Genomic DNA, 14,696 nt, shown 5'->3' on the forward strand with positions numbered 1-14,696 from the left:
TATTTCAATAACTATTATACTGTAATATAGTAAACCTGAATTTGATTCAAGTAAATGTTTCAAGATGAAAACATTTTCTGATTTTAATGCTTCAGTTTACTATAGTCAAATTAATAAGTTTTACAATTTAACATTATTTATTTAAATTAAGTAAATCTAATTTTAGTAAATATATTTACTAAATATAAGTAAATTTTTTTTTCAGTGTACGTTTTGTACGAAATAAAAGAATGTTGTGCGGATGAAAAAGTGTGTGCGAGGATGCAATGGATTCCACCCCCCTGCAAGGGGCTCCACCTAAAAAAACTAACATAACCCAACCCAATTGTTGTGTGGGTGGATTACAAGTACATGATCACTGCGGGTGGGACTCCACTTAAAAAAAAAAAAACTCAACCCAATTGTTGTGTGGATGGAAAAGTGTATACGTGGATGCAGTGGGTTTCCAGGTAGCAGAGTGACGTCAAATGACATATTAATAACGTCTTAATGACGTCTCTAACGTCAATAAGTCTTTAGACGTCATCTTGCTACTTGGGTTCCGTCTCCCTGTGGGACGTCTCCAAAAAACTGATCCCTTCATAATTGTTGAGTATTTTCCTGCTTCGTATTTGACTTTTTTTCTTTTCGATAGAGTAAGCCACAGGAATCTTTTCTCTAGGGACATAGTGAACTTTTTAGTTATTACAACCCTCTAGGTTTTATAGAGTCTATGAGAAGGTCACTCGTGCGACGAGTTCAGTTCAGTTCAGTTCAGCAAGCCAATATGGCGAGTCGTGTATAAGTGTCCGTTCTTTCGAGTTGTGTAATGTTACAATAAATTGCTTAATTGTATTCACGTCTACCCTTCGATATACCAACCAACACGAGTCCTTAACAATAATTTTTAATTATATCTGAGCAGATCTAAATACATTCGGTAAATAATTATATCACGGCAGATCAAATTGTATCAGTTCAGATCTGATTATATCTGTTCAGATCTGGCCAGATTGAGACAATTTGCAGAACGAATTATATCTGGCCAGATCTGATGAACCAGATCTGGTCATATCTCGGCAGATCTAATTCTTTTTTCTCAAGAATCTAACTCAACCCAATTGTTGTGTAGGTGGAAAAGTGTATGTGTGATCATACATGTGTGATCCACCCATACAACAACTGGGTTAGGTTAGTTTTTTTGGAGGTGGAGCCCCCCGCATGGGAGCGAAACCCACTGTCTATATACGTATTTCCTTTGTTAATAACTTTGTTAATAACTTTTTAATAAGCAACTCCCAACTTCTATCAACAGTTTTGGATTCAGGGGGCAAGAATAAATAAAAGTTACCTCCTCCCAATTAACTTCTCGTACAGGCCCTAATTGTCGAGTTTTACTAAATTCTCTCTAAAACTGGTAACCTAATATTGTTTACCAGTAACGTGTAAATGGTTTAACGCTAGCAACTTTGTCAGCCAGAAATTTGCTCTGGAAGAGCGAGAAATTGGCGATAAAAGAAGCCAATGATAAGCATCAACTCCGTGTAGAGCAAATAGTGAACCATACTACTAATTTTGTGAATACAGAAACATGAGTTCATACACAGAAAGATTGTGAAGGGATATGAGAGCAAATATTTGTTGCTACGGTACACGCAATTACTATTTTATAAATTATCTCCTAGAATTGTTATTTGAAATATTTTAATAAATCCCTCTATGCTTTCTTTGAGATAATGAGTTCTGTGTATCCATTAGATTGATTTGATTTCGTATGCAACAAAAGTTACAAAAGTTACAAAAACTGGCTTTATCTTTGTTTAAACAATACTATTTGCATATAAGATTAAAAACTGTATAAAGTATGAAAAACGAGACTACTTTTTTTTACGTCCTTTTCATTCGTATCGTACACTATAACATTCTATATTTTTTTTTATTAATAACTTTTTAATAAACGAACGAAAGCTAAAACCTTTTGACGGTTACTCAAGAGGACCTCTATAATATATGTAAAAGATATGGCTATTAGAGGTGTCTCCCCTAAACAGGAGTTTTACTGTATTAAATTTATAGTGTTGAATTAACAATCTTTAGTTACATAAAAATATGGTATAATATTTATTTGACTGTTGCCTCACTTGACGGTCACTAATAGTCAACAAGACGTAAACAAAAAACAGCGTTGGTTACCAATGACCGTCATGGCGGTGAATATAATGCAATCTAAATATAACGTTATATACAGGGTGTATGTATTATATACTCTTGTAACGGTTGATGCCGCACGGCCCGATCACGCGTGGGCATCGTGCGCGAATTGTCGAACCCGGGGGAGATCGCCGAATCCGCGGTATCCGAGACCGCGGCGAAGTCAGTCGCTCTAACAACCGCCAAATCAATACATCGATCGCTCTGAGTTCGCCCAGTCACTAACGCTCACTTATCGTATTTTATTTGCATACATATTATAAATGAAACGTGGAGTGCCTCCGAGAAAGATTGAAATCCGAAGCGCATGAACAATACAAACGATTATTATAATTTGACAAGTGCCCGCCGTTTGTGGTACGCGCGACCGGTGCGCATCGCGCTCAATGTTGCACTCCTACCATTAAAAATAAATTCTTGTTACCAGCTTTTTGCATTGTACGTTCAATGGTACAACACAGGGTAATGTTATATACATGTCCTATTTTCAAAAATATGCTTAAATATATGAAAAATATCACGTTTTAAAAAAAAATGTTTCGAACAAAAGTTGTTTGGTTTTGAAAGAGGCACAAAATGATAAAGTCAGTTTAATTTTACGTAACAATTCCAAGGTCATATATTAGGTGATATTAAATTTTTTAACTTTTCTCAATACCAGGGTGCCCGGATGACCGGGAACCCATTTCAGGTTTTCTTTCAAAATTTCGGTGGTTTCCATTCAAAATATCGCCAAACGATCTCGGATACTCATCATACAATTTTTCGTAAGTTTACTCGTTTATTTAAACATATGTCCTAAAAAAATTTTGAGTTTTCGGTCATGAAACATGACATATACCTATTCAATACCATGGGTACTCAGAAGCATTTTGTATTGAAGAACCGAAAGAGGAAATCTATTTTTAGGTAGTAAAAAAACAATTAATTTGTAAATATGTTATAAAAAATAAAAATGTTTTACTTAAAAATTCTGATTTTAACAAATTGCGTTAATTGTACGACACTGAATATGGTCCCATATGTGACCGAAACGTTTGTAATTTAAATTATATTGAATACATTAACATTAACACCTAGTTACGATGCTCCTTCGTTGGTAATATAATTGATTACTTAAAAAAGTTTTTCGAATTTTTATTAATTTTAATAACAAGCCTTGCACTTACTAAATGAAGAGTACAAGGGAGAAACGATCAAAATCCACTTTTTGTTAAAATTGATCTGATCATGTTATCTTGTGGCATTTTCAAAGAACTTTCATAATTATTATCTGTTTTGATCAAGAACAGTTATAATTCATTGCAAAATAAGACCGAAAGACGTACCGTGGGAAAAAAACGATCATAATCCATGCGCTTGTGAGAAAGAACCATCAAAGTCCAACATACAATGTAAACACTAAGCAAACACTAAAGGCCGGTTTACACACGCACTGATTAGTGGCGCCAACTGACTGGCATTCATTGGCGCCAGAACCAACTGGCAAACTCACAAGTGTTTACACAGTGATTGGCGTATAATATGGAAAATATTTAACATTTATTAAACACACAGTAAATGACAGCAAGCATATAACTTCAAATTTTGAAGTTATATGCTTTGGCCAATAACCGCCAGTAAACGCCACATTACTAGCGCCAGTTTGCATCAAGTGTTTACACTTGCATTTTTACTGGCGTTAGTCGACTGGCGCGGCCTGGCGCCACCAATCATTGCGTGTGTAAACCGGCCTTTAGGCTACGTTCCAATAATAATCATTAAATTTTTTACTAATTTTTTCAATAACTTCAATAACTAAGATATTTAATGTCTTCAAACTTAAAATTGCGTTTTTTTCGAAATTACTCCGAATGGACATTGATCGCTTTTCCCTTATACCCTTCAAATGTATAAGAAAAAAATGTATGCTTGTTCACAAACTGGTTTGTCACAGTTGGCACAAGTCCTTGTCTTTCTACGCTTTCTAATTCTTTTGCTGTCACATATGTAACAAGTACATTTGACAAGTCCCAGGAAGGCATCAATTTCGCGTATAATAAGATCTTTCTATATAAATTGTTTTTTCTATATATTGTGACGTGACAAGTCGCGTCTACTTCCCGGACGGGCTCGGCCGAGGGGAATTCGGGGATGCCTCCTCGTCGGAGCGAGGGGAAGGCGGTTGCGTACTATAAATTGGTCTAATTAGCATTTAAGTTTTTAAGGGATCGCCGGTGGTGACCGGAGTCAACCTGTAACGGCCGCGAGCCGCAACGGGGAAGAGCTGTCAGGACTAAAGAGGCGGCCGGGGGACATGGTCGGCAGTCGGGTCGCCCGGACCTCCCCGCAAGCGCATTGGAGTACCGCCGGCCGGAAGCCACTCCGCACTCGGTCACAACAGCGGCAGGAGAGGAATCGAAAGGACCCCGGGGCCAATACATGCACACACAGAAAATAACACAAAAAATAACACAATTTCACAGAATTAAATAATTGCGTACGCTCGCTCTCCAAGTTCCTCTCTCTGATGCCTTACTCCCTCGTGAAGCGAGGGTCTGATTTCTCTAGCGAACTATCGAATTTTCATGCGAGAGGCCCCACGTTGTGCGCCAAAATTCCTTGCGACGCTTTTTCCCTCGGTCTCGCAATCCGGGGGAGGGCAATCTCGGATTGACGCGAAGTGGCCGAGACACAAAATAATAATTGGGCGCCAGGTGCGACGGGTCGCACCACCGTACTTTATTCTATACAACGCGATATCTCCGACGATACCTCAGGGCATAGTTTCCTGTCAGGGAATTCGGAGAGGAGGCGTAACGCAAGTGATCACACAAAAATTTAATAAAAGAATCACATGTAATATATTTAATCAGTTAGTGTAGGTGTACATATAATGTGTTTGCGATGTCATATCGGTCAGTGTAAATGTAGGTATAATGTGTGCAAGCGTATCATTTCAGAATCAGATCATGCGGAATGAAGAGATATTAACGCCAAAGAAAATGAATTAACGCGAGGATGTCGAGTAGGTTGCCGCAGAAATGTTAGATACGCTGACGCAAGAATGCCGGAAAACTAACACAGTAAACGGACGCGAAAATGTCGGATAGAGCAACACCAGAATATCAAAATAGGTGAACGCGATAATGTCGAAGGTTGAACACGATAGATGTTAGAAGCGAATCATCGTATGCGAACATTAGTATTTAGAGTTTAGAATCAGAGATGGCATTGAAATGCGGTATTATTTCTTTTCTCCCCCTTTTCACGTCTACGCTACGGTGCCATCTCCCTCTACGCTGTGTAGTCAGTCCTCGCAAGGCTCGCTAGCGTGGCACATGGTCAAGTGTAAACTGTGCGCGATTGTGCATAGTGAAGCCAATTACAATAAAGTATTCTGTTCTTTTGCAATCCAGTGTGTTAGGTACGTTGTGCCTGATTTATTAAACCGCTCACAATAGATAAACGCAACAGATAAACGCAAAAATAGTCCACGCAGACGAACGCACGAAAGTTTAACGCAAGGGATGAACGCGAAGTTAACGTAATAAATGAACGCAAGAGAGCTTACACAGAGACAATACTCACGATAAACTTAAGGTAACGCGGTACCTTACTACGAACGCATAACGAATATTGACGCCGCGATGCCGACTAACCGAATCGCCACGCCTACATTTACGTTTTCGACGCGTACCCGGGCCACCTCGATTCCGCACGACGCAAAAATTATGGGCGATCTCGCCGTGTCGGCCACGCTGGCCAGCGATTGCCCCCGTACACAAAATAAGGACTCGTATCGCGGACGATTCCGCGGCTTGCCACGCAAATCCCGAATTCTTTCGCAAGTCCGGAGATTCCGCGGCTCCGCGCCGATCCCGACGACCTTCTCGTCCCGCCAAACGCAATTTTCGCCTTCCTCGAGGGCCCGGATACGTTATTCCACTACGCGGCCGAGTGCCCTTCAAAATACATGACCACTCGCGGCTCGCGGTTTTCCCTCGCAACTCGCTACCATTATCTCCACGCGAGACACGCCCCAATCATCCCGATTCACGCACTTAAACGCGACACGATTACTCCGGTTAACACGATGAAACGCGACACAATTATTCCGATTAACACGATGGAACGCGACACAATTATTCCGATTAACATGAGTGGGCACGACACGATCAATTCGACTCGCACAATTCAACGCCACGCGACTGTCGGCCGTGACGGTGTTCCCGGGGAGGACACCATTACTCTCTACTTACAGAAAAGTTCACTCTCGGCGGGGCCCATGCACAAATTCCAACACGATTCTCTCGAATGCGAGCGCCAGGTAATTCCTGCCGCGCTTCAATAACCGATACGTGTCTGGGGCCAGCGCCTCGAGTGAAACCTCTTTTCTCAACGCGGGGACGCCAGAGTGGTGACCTTACAATTCGTCGGTGCTTCTCTTTCAGTCCGGGCAACTCGTTATTCGGGCGATGCTTCCTCGCTTCCAGCCGGCACGACAGTGTCGGGACTATGGTCCGCCGAGATCGCGCCGGTTCCCCGCGCCTGCGCCGTAACGTGTAGCGCGACCGGATTGCCGATCTTAGCGCTCCCGGCGCCTAGGCTGCTCGTGCGCCGCTCCTTCCGGTGGCGCCACTCCGACCCTAGGGCGCTCTCACCGGCGCCTCGGCTTCTCGCGCGCCTCTTCTTCTGGCGGCACCACTCCAACTACCTCCGACTCGGCGCGGGCTTTTGAAATCAACCGGCTGTCCGGGCCGCGATGATTGAGCCGGCGTTCGGGGTCAGGCTGGCCGGGCCTCGGCCCCGTCCGCCGGCAGCCTCTTGGGGTGGCGGTCACAGGGCTGCGCACTTCCCTGGGCTGCTCCTTGGCACCCTGGCCTGAGTGGCATTTCGCTCGGGTGTGCCCCGGGGTCCTCTCGATTCCTCTCCTGCCGCTGTTGTGACCGAGTGCGGAGTGGCTTCCGGCCGGCGGTACTCCAATGCGCTTGCGGGGAGGTCCGGGCGACACGACTGCCGACCATGTCCCCCGGCCGCCTCCTTAGTCCTGACAGATCTTCCCCGTTGCGGCTCGCGGCCGTTACAGGCTGACTCCGGTCACCACCGGCAATCCCTTAAAAACTTAAATGCTAATTAGACCAATTAATAATACGCAACCGCCCTCTCTTCGCTCCGACGAGGAGGCATCCCCGAATTCCCCTCGGCCGAGCCCGTCCGGGAAGTAGACGCGACTTGTTACGTCACAACTCCCCCTCCCCAGACGAGCGCCAAGAGGAGAGCCTCGACCCGGACATCGAATCGCCACTCCGGCGTCAGAGTAATTCGGGTAAACTTTTCAAAAGAGAGAGATCAATACTATCGCAATCCTGTACTGTACCACGCCATCGTACGCCACCACATACACGAATCATTCCGAGAAATCTGCCACAGACTAATCTCGCCCCTCAACTGTACTCGGAAAAATCGCGGGGCGCTCTCCCACCGACAGGTCCAGCCCGTACGCGAGCACGCGGCAACCAATTCTCACGCCCACTCATGAACTCCACGCGCAACGACTCATTCTCACGCGCAATCATAAATCCAACCACACATATGCAAGGAAAAATTTAGGAAGCACAGAAATACAATATGAAACAATTATTTTGGGGCCATCAATCACAAGGAGACAGTCTTCGTCGAATATCTATTTTAGGCCATCGATCCTCGAGTGAGACAGCCTTCGTCGTCACGCAGGTAGGCCATTTCGGCCTAGGTAACCGGTATCTAGCGTCGTTCGGAGAAGTCCCGACTCCTCGGCCGATCGCGGCCTCTCACGCGGTCGCGGGGCCCCCTGGGGCCCGTGTACGGCACGGTTCTCAAATACGCCGAGCTGCAACGGCGGGAACTCCACAGGGTGACGTCCCTCTCTCCACACCCAAAGCAAAAGCTTCCCGGGGTTGGGGACACTCCATGTAAACGTGGGTGGTCTCTCCGCAGTTCCAGCATCCCCGGGTGCGCGGCCTCCGGACATTCGGCTTTGGCAGGGGCGCCTGTTGCTCACCACACCAGCCCTCCGCCGGTGCCACCGTCTGGGTCCCGGTGGCTCTCCTCTCCGGGCCGCTGTCCTGGGTGGCGGCGGTGGTGGTCTCCGGGCGGGCCTGCTCGCTCGCGTCTCTCATAGGCGCCGCCTGCTGAGTGGCCGCGGTGGCGGTCTCCGGACGGGCCTCAAGAACCTCTCGAATTTTCGGACCCGTGGCCGCTCGCAACGCCTTTATCTCCATCCACTTCGTAAAAAGATCTTGAATTACGAGCAAATACTGATGACCGGCCTTGCTACGCGGCAGCGGTCCTACGATATCCGCGGCGATCGCAGTTCACGGTCCCTCTATCACCCAACGTCCCATCCAGCCCGCCGGACCCGCCTGCTCTACTTTTGTTCTTTGACAGGTATCACACGTCCGAAGGTACCTCGTTACGTCTCTAAACATGTTCGGCCAGTAATACGCGACGGCAAGGCGCTGATACGTTTTTTCAATACCTAAATGTCCAGCCTGAGGGGCGTCATGCGATTTTTTTAGAGCCTGTACACGCTGTTCTCGCGGCAATACTAACTTCCATCTGTCAAGGTCCTCAACGATGTCAGAAATGACCGGTCTCGGCCGCAAAAAATACAACTGACCGTCCACGATTCTCCAATGCGCGAATCTCTTAGGATCGGTGGTTACTTCCTAAAACCGTTTCCGATACCAGATGTCGGTGGTATCTACGCATTCCGGCACTTCCACGACGGAACTAACGAGTCCCTCCTCCCCTTTCTCGTACATACGTGACAACGTGTCGGGCACGTAGTGTAAGGCCCCCTTTCTATATTCGACCGTGTAATCGTATTCTAAAAGCTCTAAGGCCCATCGAGCCAACCTACCCGTTGGATTCTTAAGGTTATGAAGCCATCTCAGACTATTATGGTCGGTGACCACCGTAAACGTATATCCCTCCAGATACGGTCAAAATTTTCGGATGGCCCAGACGACGGCCAAGCATTCCTGTTCCGTTACTGAATACCTTGTCTCGGTGTCGGATAAGACGCGACTGGCATATGCGATCACGCGCTCCTCACCCTCTAATCTCTGCGTCAATACGGCCCCTAAACCTACGGAACTCGCATCGGTTTGCAAGACAAACGGTTCTTCGAAATTCGGGCATGCAAGAACGGGAGCGAACATTAAGCTTCCGCGGATACTTTCGAAGGCGCGATTCTGCTCATCCCCCCCTCCCCATCCGATGTATAATTATGGAATACTTTCTACATATAATCTGCAGAGTAGGCCAAACAAAAAACAGATATTTCAGAAACTAGATAAAAATATATAAATCAGTTAATAATTTTCTCGTTACAATAAGACTTTCTAAATATGTTAAAATTAAATTTCAAAAACTTGAATATTAAATTATAAATAAAATAATACAAAATAGGAGTCTTTGGTGTATTTTAATTTTATATTTTAATACTATGACAACTATTTTGAATATAAAAGCACCCACTAAAACGAAATAAGTGGGAAATAAGGCTGTACGATATAAGAATATAATTTAGCTTTTTAACGTCATTTTTCACGCCTTTTAGTTCACAATTTTATATTTTTGGAAGATGTTATCAAAACTCTATTGAACAATGGATATCCGCTTAGATTCATTTTTTCAACTATTAGAAATAGGATTAAATACCACTCTTATAATAACATAACAATCTCACTATCGACAATAAAACTTCTAATTTTACAATACCATACATTAAATCCATCTCAGAAGGCTTCACAACGTTGGCTAAAGATATTAAGTTCCGTCTGGCTTTTACGATTCCATTTAAATTGAATAACTTTATTATAACTGGCAAAGATAAATTAAAAAGATCAGCACACTGCAAAATCGTATACAAAATAAGTTGCAGCGATTGTGATGCAACATACATTGGCCAGTCTAAAAGACAGTTAAAAACTAGAATTAAAGAGCACAAATCGAATTTAACGAAAAAAAGCCGTTCTCCATCTGTTATTTCTGAACATCGTCTTAAGACAGACCATAAATTAGATTGGGAAAGGGTCAAAATCTTGGATAGTGAACCCATATATTACAAAAGACTCATTTCTGAGATGGTACATATAAAAAGACAGAATGAGAGCCTTAACAAACAAAGTGACATAGAATTATTACCAGACGCATATCTTCCAATACTTAGTTTACTCCCTCCTCCTTAACTTCCACTCTACTCTTAACCCCTCCTATATTCCATCCCTTCCACTTTATTTTTACGTTACATTTTCCGACTGTCGCATTTGCCGTTTGACCAACGACTGAAACACTTGTATTCCCGGAGATAAATTAAGATATTAAGATCCACATCACATACAATTCATTACATATAAATCACTACAACTAATTATATGGTAATCTAAGAACATTCGGATTGTCAGCGTGTTTCAATTTTGGACGGTAAAAATATATCCTTTCCTCTACCGACTTATTGACGCTATCTAAATAATTGTACAAGAATGGAATCAGCATATTGTTACCAGTGACTGTGATAGACAGAAAAGACACACACAAAGACAGAAATGTAAGCGATTATCTCAATCGATGTAGCGACTTCTATCAACTTATAACGACGTTAGTTTCTCTGTTAAATTAATACTTGATGTAATGACATTTAGCTTCTCTATTAAATTATAACGATGTTAGGTTCCGTTATTTTTATACTCAATGTAACGACTTTTTAAATTTCAACGACCAAGGTTTTTTTACACTGGTGAAGGCCATATTCAAGGCCGAAACGTCTGTATTGTTCATTAGAATATAATAATTTAGCAAAAACACCTAGCTTGTTCGCCAGCCCTCTTATTGAATATTTGTTTTAAAATAATTTGTCAAAGTAAAAAATCAACCAATAATTTGGTCCGTACATTCTGTGACTACATTTACACTACACTGCATTTTAAACATGGGACTCTATTTCCGCGATTTACCAACGACGAAAATCATCATAACTCATAATTCTGACTTGTAATTTTATTGTTTAACACTTGTGACTATCAAATTAATTAACTCTTATAGAAGGTGTTCCAGGTCAAGTCAATAAAACTTCAGGATTTTATAGGAAATTGAATTTGGAGCAAAAAAGTTCCTATTATGATAGGTCCGAAAACATTTTATTAAAAAGTTATAGCTAATAAACTTCAAAAAATCACGTTTTTTTTACAATTTTTAAAAATAACTTTAAAATCCTTTATTCATTAAAGAAAAGTAACGAAATAAATCTGATAGATAATTAAATAACAAACTAATTTACATTAATTTTATTTAATTCTGATGAGGTGTTTAAAAGAAAATAAGCTCAAAACAATAAAAAACAGCGGAAACTTCAGGGTCTTATAGGAAATTAAAGGAACAAAAAACATCCTATAAACTTAAATCCAAAAACGCTTTGTTAAAAAATTGACTTAAAAAGGGAATAATACACAAAAGGATAATACCAGAAAAACATTATAAATAAGACCATTCAGAAGAACAACAATTTTATTTAAAGTAAGAGAAAAATAATTTTTAAACAAATTATCAAATATGTTCAAAATGATGTCCCTGTCCATTAATGCATTTTTGGCATCTACGCAATTTCAAGTTTCTACTTTTTTCGTTGTTTTGAGCTTATTTTCTCCTAAACGCCTTATCAGAAGTAAATAAAATTGGTGTAACTTAGGTTATTAAATTTGTTTTATTAACCTAACCTTTTTCTTCTTGTTCTGATGCGGCTCTTGCCTCTTTTCAGAGAGCATTACGGCCAGTAACTTATAACTGTGTAATGGCCAACTCGGTATCTATTTGTAATGGACAAGGCGAGAGCTAAGCTGATTGGCAAAGCCTTTGTGTGCATAGAAGAGGTGCAGAAGGAGCTGAGAAGGAAGAAAGCGCGCGGCGCGCGAAGTGCATCGAGTTGTTTAAAGCCTATATGTGTATATCGGCGGTCTTACAGAAAGCTATGATGTCGGCAAATTTAGTTTGTCGGCTTTAGTAACACTTCAAAAATGTCACATCGAGAGTCTTTAAGCGAGCAGATGGCTGTGCGTAAGCTGGAGGCCCAGCCAGATGTAATTAAAGAACAAAAAATCAAATGGTTAATGTCCTGAACATTGTTCTCACAGGCACATGATCCGTCGTCAATTATGTTTTTTCTGTACAAACTGTGGTTTAGGTTATAATGGTCTAAAATTTGATACAGTACTTTGCTTAAGGCGTGGTCAGTGATCGATAGGATTTTAAACAGATATTTGGAGGCTAAATATCTCAGTCGTAACTTCAAGGGGGGTTCTTTGGCCTCTGCCAATATAGTATTTATAAGGGTAGAAATTCTATACCCTAGACAAGCTCTGATAACCTTATTTTGTATTATTTCTAATCAGTAAAAATTGGGGTAGCATTTAAATGCAAACATGTGAGAGGCATATTCGATTGAGCCCCTCAGAATGGCACGGTAAACAGAGAAGTAGTTGTAGGTGTGAGCCTCACCATACCCCTCTCAAAGAAAATATAATGGTGACAATTTTCCTGGCTTTGTCAATGATAAAATCCATATGGGGCTTTCCCATCAACTTGGGATCCAATACCACACTAAAAACTTCACTGTCTCCGCAGGCCTAATAATGTCATCACCGAGCTTGATGTAATAATGTCTAAAATTGGCCGGAGCGCTTTTTGAAAAAATCATTTGTGACTTAGTGGGAGATATCTCAAGACCTCGATTTCTCAAATATTCCCTAATACTAGCCAAGGATTTTTCCAACAAACTGAGAAACTTACTAAGACTGGAAGCCGATGCATAGATGACAATGTCATCCGCAAATTGTAGTATCTTAGTGTGACGATGTAATTTGTTTCTAATTAGATAAAAGTTGAATAACGCAGGGCTGAAAACCGAGCCATGCGGGGTACCTTTACGAGAAATTCTAGGTGGGGTGGGGTTACCGTCCAAAACAAACTGAACGTTTCTTTGAGAGATTAGGTTCTGAACAAATGTACAGATGTTTTTAGGAAAGTTGGCATCAACTAAGTCTTTGATCAAAATCTCAGGAATACCGTTATCGAAGGTTGCCTTAATGTCAATGAAGACTGCCGCCGGCGACCCTCGAAGTTCCGGTGAACTTCCGAGGTGAGAATAGTGAGATTGTCTAAACAGGAACGAAATCTACGAAACCCGAATTGATGGTCAGGTACAAGTGTGTTGTCCGTGCTGCGTGATTCTATGGCCCAGTGAATTCTATTTAGTATCATTTTCTCAAGGATTTTTAATATGCAAAAAGCAATGGAACGTACACCTTTGCCATGAGGCTTCGGGATTAAATATACTAGTGAATGAAGCCATATCTCAGGGAAACACCCTTCCACGAATAGATTATTGAGAATCCTTAGAAAGAGTTTCTTTAAAGAGAGCGGAGAGCTTTAAATATTTTGTAATCAAAACGATCTATAAATCTATACCAAGGCTGGAATTGCCATGAGAGGAGTTGAGTGCGATGTGAAACTCCTTGTATATAAAAAAAATTATCAAGCTACAATAGATATTGGTTTTCCCTAAAATGATTGTCAGGTATTTGGGAGAATTTGAACAAAAGAGAGAGCATATGTTGGCGATTGTGTTCTCAATTGCACTATTGTCTGGAGAAACATTAGTGTTACCAGTGGCGAGTTTGCGATTTCTATATCTTTTTATCATTTTCCGTATATTACCGGTTGGAGTCAAATAATCAAGCGAGGAACAGTAGCCCTTCCATCCTTCCCGCTTAGCTTTTCTCAATACTTTCCTTGTTTCAACCACTTGATCATGATATATTTGGCAGTTCTCAATCGTAGGCACTTTGCAATAGTTCTTACACGCCACTTTTCTGGCTCGAACCGCTGCCGAGCAGTCTTTGTTCTACCAAGGAGCTGGGAGAGGACCACTACAGGTTCCGTCTTTATTACGGTAATTCAAATTTCTTGAATCTCTAACTGGAGGTGTTAGAATAATTTTTTAAGTTTTTAAGTAGCCCGCCTACAGAGATCTATATTTCGCTAGTTACTTCGCTAGGTGCTACTTGGTAGCGCTGTCGGCCGAACACTGACCGGCGAGTCTAGTCAAGACTTTTTCTTTGTATACGCGGGAAACGGAGAGTCGTCACGGCAGCACGCATTAAATACACACAAAAAATTGAAAAGGTGTGTTTCATTATTCGACCATCTATAGTAATAGTAATAGCGTCCACATACACATGCGACACAAGTCGCGGATATCAATAAATTGATACAACAGGAGGTGTAAAGAGGTTAATCACCGAATCTTGCGAGAATTCGGTAAAGACTTTATATTGTTGTAAGGGCTCATTATCACCCGAATCGGGCAGTGGTCGCTGCTCAGAGCATCCCGGAAGACTCAAATTTCCGAAATTAAGACGATACTTGAGGGATTTTATCCGGAGGAGGTATGTAAGTTGGGATCATAGTATTGAGCAGAGAAAAGG

This window comes from Temnothorax curvispinosus, unplaced genomic scaffold (assembly GCF_003070985.1).
Source record: "Temnothorax curvispinosus isolate PA1 unplaced genomic scaffold, ASM307098v1 QBEX01008653.1, whole genome shotgun sequence".
Lineage (NCBI taxonomy): Eukaryota > Metazoa > Arthropoda > Insecta > Hymenoptera > Formicidae > Temnothorax > Temnothorax curvispinosus.